Source organism: Glycine max, chromosome 11 (genome assembly GCF_000004515.6).
Source record: "Glycine max cultivar Williams 82 chromosome 11, Glycine_max_v4.0, whole genome shotgun sequence".
Lineage (NCBI taxonomy): Eukaryota > Viridiplantae > Streptophyta > Magnoliopsida > Fabales > Fabaceae > Glycine > Glycine max.
In genome coordinates, this window is record NC_038247.2 from 21,675,543 (window position 1) to 21,684,208 (window position 8,666).

Genomic DNA, 8,666 nt, shown 5'->3' on the forward strand with positions numbered 1-8,666 from the left:
TTATTAGTACATATATGTATGGGGTAGAGGGTGTCACAGAAATATATTTTTCAACTAAATAAATAAATAAATTATAACCTATAACTTAACAAGAAGAAAAATATGGAGGTTCAGTTGTTATATAGGCACCAACGTAAAGCAAGAAAGAATAAAGTGCTAACAACAAAAATATCTGAACATTTGATAGCATCCTTAGTGGAAAAACCCAACAGTGTCAAGTCTTCTATGTTGCTCACGAAGCTAATATGGTGGCAGACAGATTAGCAAAATTTGGTCTTTCATTAGTTGATAAATTTAGAACGTTTGATCATGGTCCTGACTTTATTGTTCATGCCTTTATGGGTTGTAAATTGCATCCACATCCCTCATGAGGTTCTCTTATAAATTTAGGTTTGGGTTTTTTTTCCTGACTATGATATTGGTATGAAATTGGGTTCTGTTAGAAGCATCGATTGATTTTCTTCAAGAACCGTAAACATACATAAGGTGAATATCAATCTCCTCCCAACTTCTATGTTGCTCACGAAGCTAATATGGTGGCAGACAGATTAGCAAAATTTGGTCTTTCATTAGTTGATAAATTTAGAACGTTTGATCATGTTCCTGACTTTATTGTTTATGCCTTTATGGGTTGTAAATTGCATCCACATCCCTCACGAGGTTCTCTTATAAATTTAGGTTTGGGTTTTTTTTCCTGACTATGATATTGGTATGAAATTGGGTTCTGTTAGAAGCATCGACTGATTTTCTTCAACAACCGTAAACATACATAAGGTGAATATCAATCTCCTCCCAACTTCTATGTTGCTCACGAAGCTAATATGGTGGCAGACAGATTAGCGAAATTTGGTCTTTCATTAGTTGATAAATTTAGAACGTTTGATCATGTTCCTGACTTTATTATTTATGCCTTTATGGGTTGTAAATTGCATCCACATCCTTCACGAGGTTCTCTTATAAATTTAGGTTTGGGTTTTTTTTCTTGACTATGATATTGGTATGGAATTGGGTTCTATTAGAAGCATCGATTGATTTTCTTCAAGAACCGTAAACATACATAAGGTGAATATCAATCTCCTCCCAACAAGATTTGTTGCATACCCGAAAGACAATCAAGGTTCTTGAATGATTTCACACGCATAAGACATGCAACACATGATTAAATGATTGAGAAACATAACAATTAATGGTTTAAATACAAATCCTAACATTTCTATGCTAAGTTTATAATAAATTTAATCAAATGGGAGAAAGTAAGAAAACTTTAAATTACAAGATAAAAGCAAGAAAGATATATCAATTACTATTGTGAGTTATTCAAAAATTACATTACTCAAATTATTGCCTCTATGATTTCAATAGTTGGTATAGTATCAATATCTTATATTATGCACTCTCTTTTAGGGGATGGTTACGCATATTGCTGCTATTTGTGAATGCCATTGCTTGCTATTACACCGACATATATTGGTCAAAAGAAGCATGGATATTGTAGAGTTTAAAGTAAAAAGATAAGTTGCATTTAATGCATATTGGGAATTCAATTTTTACCACTAAGGTTTTGGTGGTTTAAATGCGAAGTGGAAGATTGTATTTTACTAGATGAAGCCTATTTGAATGGATGCATTGAAAGTTGTTTTGGTTTCAACAAGAGAACTTATTTATTATAGTTGGTGGCAATCTTCACGAGAAATACACAAGAGAATTGGTGGAGAAGACATACATGAAAAGTGAGAGTGTGAGAAGAGAGATTGTTAAGCAAAGTCACTTTGTTGAGAGAAATGTGTCTTTGTGTGAGAAAGTTATCATTTCTTGTAATCATTGAGTGGGGTACTTGGGTTTGTAAAGTGATACAAAATTTAGGGTGAGTTATAATCTTGTAATCATTTTTGTGATAATGAAATACTTTTGAGACGGTTTCGTGGACATAAGCAAGAAGTGTCAAACCACGCTAAATTCTTGTGTTCGTTATTATTTTTCTTACGGTGTAATCTATCTTGATTTCTCACAATCCTTTGTGGATTTGGATAATTTTGTTTGAAGGAGTGTTGATTACCCAATAGTGGTAACAGAGCTATGGCCAGAAGCATACAATGGCTCGAGATACGGTTGTTTGATGGAAAAATAAATTTTATGATTTGGCAGAGCACTATTCAAGTCCTTTTGGTGCAACAAAGTCTTGATTAGGCATTATAAGATGAAAGGTTGGCTTCTATAAATGAAATCCAGTGGACTAAGATCCAAAGGAGGACTGTGAGCATGATTCGATCAGCCCTTGCTCCCAAGATAAAACACAACATGTTGAAGAAGACAACATTGAAGGCCTTGTGGTAGAAGCTCGAGAATATTTATGTGTCAAAGTCGCTAACCAATCACCTTTGTTTGAAGATGGAGTTGTTTCAACTCAAAATGGAGATGGGAGGAGATCTCCATGACCACATCAACAAGTTGAACCAACTAGTAAGCCAATTGTTGAATGCAAATGATAAACTCTCTGATGAGGAGTAGGCGTTGTTGTTGTTGGCCTTACTACCAAGGTCCTTCAAAGCTTTGGTTCAAATGTTACTTGTGGAAAGATCAACTTTGAAGTTAGATGAGGTGATCGTCGCTCTTAGAATAAATGAGAGAATGATGAGAACTGAAAATGTTGATGATGAGCATTAGACACTAGCTATGGTGGAGTCTGAGCAAGGGAGGAATCATTCAAGGAGACATCATAGGCCAAGAGAAGATCAAAATCGCAATCGCGTCTACAATGAGATATGAGTAACATGCAATGTTTAGGTGATTTAAATGTAAAGTGAAAGATTGTATTTTACTAGATGAAGCCTATTTGAATAAATGCATTGAAAGTTGTTTTTGTTTCAACTTCCAAAAGAACTTATTTATTATAGTTGGTGTAATCTTCACTATAAATAGATAAGAGAATTAGTGGAGAAGACACATGAAGAGAGAGTGTGTGAGAAGAGAAATTGTGAAACAAGGTCACTTTGTTGAAAGAAAAATGTCTTTATTGTGTGAGAGTGTTAGCATTTCTTGAAACCATTGAGTAAGGTACTCGGGTTTGTAGAGTGATATACAATTTAAAGTGGTTACAATCTTGTAATCATTTTTGTGATAATAAAATACTTTTGAGATGGTTTCGTGGACGTAGGCAAGAGATGCCGAATCACACTAAATTCTTTTGTTCGTTATTATTTTTCTTATTGTGTGATCTTTATTGTGTTCTTACGATCCTTTGTAGGTATGGGTAAATTTGTTTGAAGGAGTGTTGATTACCCAATAGATATGGTCCTTGATATCATGACTTTTCTTGACATAGGTCAACGTGCATTTGGAGACATAGGAAGGCTAATAGTATCAATTGTCGTGAATTGTGAACTCAACCTAGTTGTAACAGGTTTTCTTATTTTAGAGGGGGACAATTTGAACAAACTACTACCTAACATATGCAACTTGACTTTGCAGGGTTAACAATTGATGGTACCACAATTTTAACCATAATTGCTGCCCTTATTATTTTTCCTAGTGTTTTGTTAGAGAACTAATTAAGCCTATTATTACCTTATGTTTTTGCTAGAGGGGTTTAAGCTTCTTCCATTTTCCTCCTCTCTCTATTATGGAAAGGTACAATTGAGGGCACAGGATTTAATGCAAAGGGAACACTTTTTAGATGGAGTGGAATACCTACTAGTGTCAGTTTATATGCCTTTTGTTATAGTGCTCATCCTTTCATCCCGAGTCTACATTTCCAAGAGAACAAAAATCAATTCTCTAAAGTAAGTATGCAATGCAACTTAATTTGGCAGTTTATAGTGAAACATATTAAAATCCAAGTTATTCTCTCATTTCATGATTCGAATTCCTTTGTTTTGGCAGGTCCTATTTGTATGTTTTTTAGCATCCACCCTTGTTTATATATGCAGCGGTGGCTGTTTTAGGTTACTTAATGTTTAGAGAAGATGTGGAATCAGAAGTGACTTTGAACCTCCCAAGTAGCAAGTTCAGTTCACCTGTAGCAATATACACTACCATGGTCAATCATATAACCAAATATACATTGATGCTTACTCCAGTCATAAAATGCTGTAAAAAGAAAGGTTTCATGGCATTACAACAAAAGGTTCACACATGTGCTTGTTGGTACCTCTTTGCTCACAAGTACTCTTATTGTAGCTGTGGCCATTCCCTTAATTGGATCTCTTATGTCATTTGTTGGAGAATTTCTATAAGTGTCTCGGCTTCAACTTTTAGTACCATCAATGTGCTACTTGAAGATTTCAGGAGCTTAATTACAAGAGATTCGGGTCGGAAGTGATCATCAACTATTCAAGAACAATAATGGGGGTTCTTATAGGTAGTTACACATCACTTGTGGATATAGTTCAGAATTTTAATTTTTTGTTAGAGATTGAAGATTGTTATGAATTAGGGTTCTAAAAGAGTTCAAAGCTCGAGGAACCGCAACTTCTGCTTTCATTATCTTGTCATAATGAAATTCATCTCTTTCTCAACACTCGTATCTATGTATATATATGTGTGAGTGTGTTTTCTAATTGAAGGCATGGAAAATTTGTTGTTAATTTGACTCTACTATGTTATATTGTAATTAATAGGGGGCAATTATCTGATAAGGGTGTATCTAACTTTGGAGGATATACCTTACCCACTTGTATTTTCGGCTTCCGGGAGCTAGATCATATCTTATGCCCTTTCTTAAGCATATATATATATATATATATATATATATATATATATATATATATATATATATATATATATATATATATATATAATTATTTTGGAAGTTAAAAAAAACAAGTAGCTAATTCTCTTTGTGATTTAATTTGGTTATTACAATATGTTGTCAATCTTGCATTAATGTGTTACTCATAAAATTATAGTAATCTTAAATTAAAGCATAGCTTTGAACTATGTGTTAGTTAGGAAATTAAGGTTTGTTAAGGTTACATATTATTCCTCTAGTTAGCAATAAATCTAAACTAAACTCAATTGAGATTACAATTTGATGTGATGGAAACATAAATCCCCCAGCCACGGAAGAAGAAATAGAAGCACTTGAAGTTTGGGTATGGTGTGGAGATAACTCAGCGAGTCGCATTCAAAAAACAGGTTGCATACCAGTTTCTGCTAAAAACAAGGAGGTTGTCTTGTCTATTTATGGATCAGGATACGAAATTAGGCGCACTTTAGGTCATGAACTTGACTCCTATAAATAAATTAATTAACTAAACCATGCTTCACCTGCAAAGGTTCATCACATGAGTAAGTTATTGTATTTTGTTGCTCTCACCTGGTGACATTTTAAAGTGTACACCTTTTTTTTATTATAATATTGGTATGAAATTGTCTTGACTAAATTTTGCTAGAGAGATTATAAACATGCACAAGATAAAATATTTTTCTTCTTTCAAACATAATTTATTTTATAATTAAGGATCCTTCAAAATTTAATCATGAATCACTCACGAATCATTATTGATAAAGTACACATGTTATACGTTATTAAGTTATATATCTTGAAACATTTGTGAAATACCACACATTTAAACTTTCAGGGGGACAGTATGTACATATAAGGGTGAGAATAGGTCAGACCGGCCTATAGGGGCCTACGACCTGGCCTACATAAAGCCTGACCTAGACTGGTTTATTTAATTAAAAGGTTAGGCTCAGACTTTTTTAAAAGTCTATTAAATTAAATAAACCAGGCTTAGACTTATTAAAAAGCCTTATAAGCCTGATAGGCCGGCCTATATATATATATATACACTTATATTATTTTTTGGATACAATTAATATTTTTTTTTTAAACTAGCAGACTTTGGTTACACGTTACTACTCCATAACTTTCATTCCTATAATCAAGTAAGACTTTAATTACAATTTAGGTGTGAGTCATGTGCCCCTTTATATTCCTCATTATTTTTATTGGCTTTCCAATACCTGTTAACGTTTCCTTTTCCTATTAGGTTTCATTTTCCTTTTAACTTTCCTATTACGTTCCTATCCCAGAGTAAACAAAAATCATATCCTTCTCACTTCAAGCTTTGATAGAGGTAAAACTTCAAAACCTTACCATTTTTTCTTGTATCTTCTTATTCCTTTAACATTTTTTATTTCATCTTCTTTTTATGTTCTCTTTTCCATGCATATATTCTTTCTTCGTGGTGAAAGCCTACTAGCTCTTCTTCGCCTTTTCAATGAAGGAATATTAAAGATTTAATGTGAAGAAGGCTTTTGAAAAGGCTATCAGGCTAGGCTAGGCTTTAAAAAAGGTCAGACCGAGCTAAAATAAAAGTCTTTGATAAGCTATAGGCCAGGCTCAAGTCTCAAAAATTCATCGTAGGCCCTATGTACGTACAACATATATAACAGACTTAATTTATGGTTTTTAAAATTTGACATCAACACCTTAACAGATTCCAGTGCTTAATTACTCAAAGTTAATGTATATGGTGGAGCATCGATTTCTTGGTAATTCTGATGTCATTGTGATTGTGAAGCTAGCTCTTCGGCAATAAATAAAGTTAAATTGTGTTAATCAATCGGTATCATGTTCACCTTTTACATATAATATTGCATTTTGTCATATAGTTTACCCTTTACCGAATCAGTACAGTGTAATCAGGTCCCATCTAACGATAAACGAGTTATAAATGAAATTTTAAACTATTTTGTTTTAAATATATTGGGTATTTTTATTGATATATGTAATAATTTTATCAATATATGAGATCTTTTTTCCTTGATAAATATTAATAACATATTTTTTATGATAGACCTAAAGTGTAAGCTTTAACTGTTTTATTTTTGGGTTAGTTTTGAGTGTAACTACTTGCATAAAAAAAGTATAATGTAACTAGTGATTGAGGCCGTACCCAAATCAAATAAACATTAAAAATGCAGTATCTAGGAAGTGATTCTAGGTCGTCTCCCAACGAGTAATGGTCAACCAAACGTTCATAACAGATAATAATAAAACAATAACGAATTGGGGGAGTTGTTTGTTTTTGAAAATTAAACCGCAAGCAAATTCGAATTAAAGAAATAAGAGATTTAAAACATGTTGTTTCCCCTTGATTCACAAGCAAGTCTCTTATCCTAGGTTACGAGGATTTATCCCTAATCAGTTCAACCACTTAATCCAACCCTAAATTAAATTACTAAGCGAAAATTAACATAAGACTGTCATTATGTGATTAAGCAACACACACACCAATTAATCATGAATGAAATTGATCATTAAGCATGAACGTAAATTAAGCGCAGAGACAATTAATCAAACACTAAGCATGCATGGATTAATAGCAACAAATACAGAGCAATTGATGAAGAGGAAAAACTGATTAGAATTCAATAGTAATAACAAGACCTCAAAGAGAGTTGTGCTTGATCCTTAAGAGAAAACAACGCTGGAGACTTAGCCTTCCATTAATCAGCAGAAAATGAAATTGCAATTGGAAACAGAAAATGAAATTGCAGATTGAAGCAGAAAACAAAATTGCAGAAAACGAATTTTATTGCTACATGAACAGTGCGCATGAACAGTAAAAACAGGAGTTGCAAAACCCTAAAATTATTCTCCTCTCCAAAACAATCTGCTCTCACTAAAATCCTGGTGCTGTTATATATGTCCTCAACCCCAAAGTTTACAATTCTGCTTTAAAGTCGAAGCCCAAAAATGAAATAAAATAAAACTGGCCCAAATAAAATAAAATTGTCTACTCTCATCAAGTCCAAGCCGGTTTAGTCCAATTCCGGATCCAAGCCCAATAGCTTATAATTCTCCTAAAATTAAATTAAAAACACAAAATTAGTCAAGTAGGCCCAAATGATAAAACTGCATAATTAATTTGACAATTAAGGCTAATCAGTAATTAAAATAGTGACAAAAAGGGTTAAGAAATAGGAGGAAATAATGACACATCAAATCCCCCCCACACTTAGCCTTTTGCACTCCTGGGCAAAATCAAAAAGCAGAGCAAGGAACAAATCCAGAGACATTAAAGAGAGACAAACAAACACAAAAACATTTACATATTTCTCAATGAATCCCAAGGAATGAAAGGAATGGGTAACATCCAACATGTAAAGAGTTAAAGAATCTAGACAGTCATGAAAATCATCCAAGCATCTCAAACATGGCAAGATAGTCAATCAGCTCAAGAATTGAATGTTAAATGATAAAACCTCACAAGATATGCACTCTATCTCTCAAATGTCTAGGCTACTGTTTACTCTCAGAGCACCCATGAAAACAAACACCACATAGACTTGGCAAGACTCTAAAATTGACAACCACACCAAAAACACATGCACATGAGGATCAAAAGCTCTTTTAAGGTTGTAATGGGACCAAGGACAAGGTAGAGGAAAGTATGGGATAAGTAGCTAAAACCCAAAGGAATAGAGGAGCAATGGGGAATAAGTGGGAACTAAGAAAAAGTAGTAAACCCCAAAACCAAAATTAAAAATTAAGCATAAAAAGTAAACCCAAAACAAAATCAACCAAGTCCTCAAACCAATCCAAGTCTTCAAGCCAAGAACTCATTTATTCAACTTCATTCTTTTTCTGTTTTTTTTTTCTTTTTCATTTTTTTTTTAACTTGAACAGTAGCATTTGAAAGCATTTGAAAAATAAA

General features: G+C 33.1%; 1 pseudogene; it reads left to right on the forward strand.

Annotated features, from left to right (window-relative positions):
* Window positions 1-821: 821 nt before the first annotated feature.
* On the forward strand, window positions 822-4,440 carry LOC100801704 (amino acid transporter AVT1J-like; annotated as a pseudogene).
* Window positions 4,441-8,666: the final 4,226 nt, after the last annotated feature.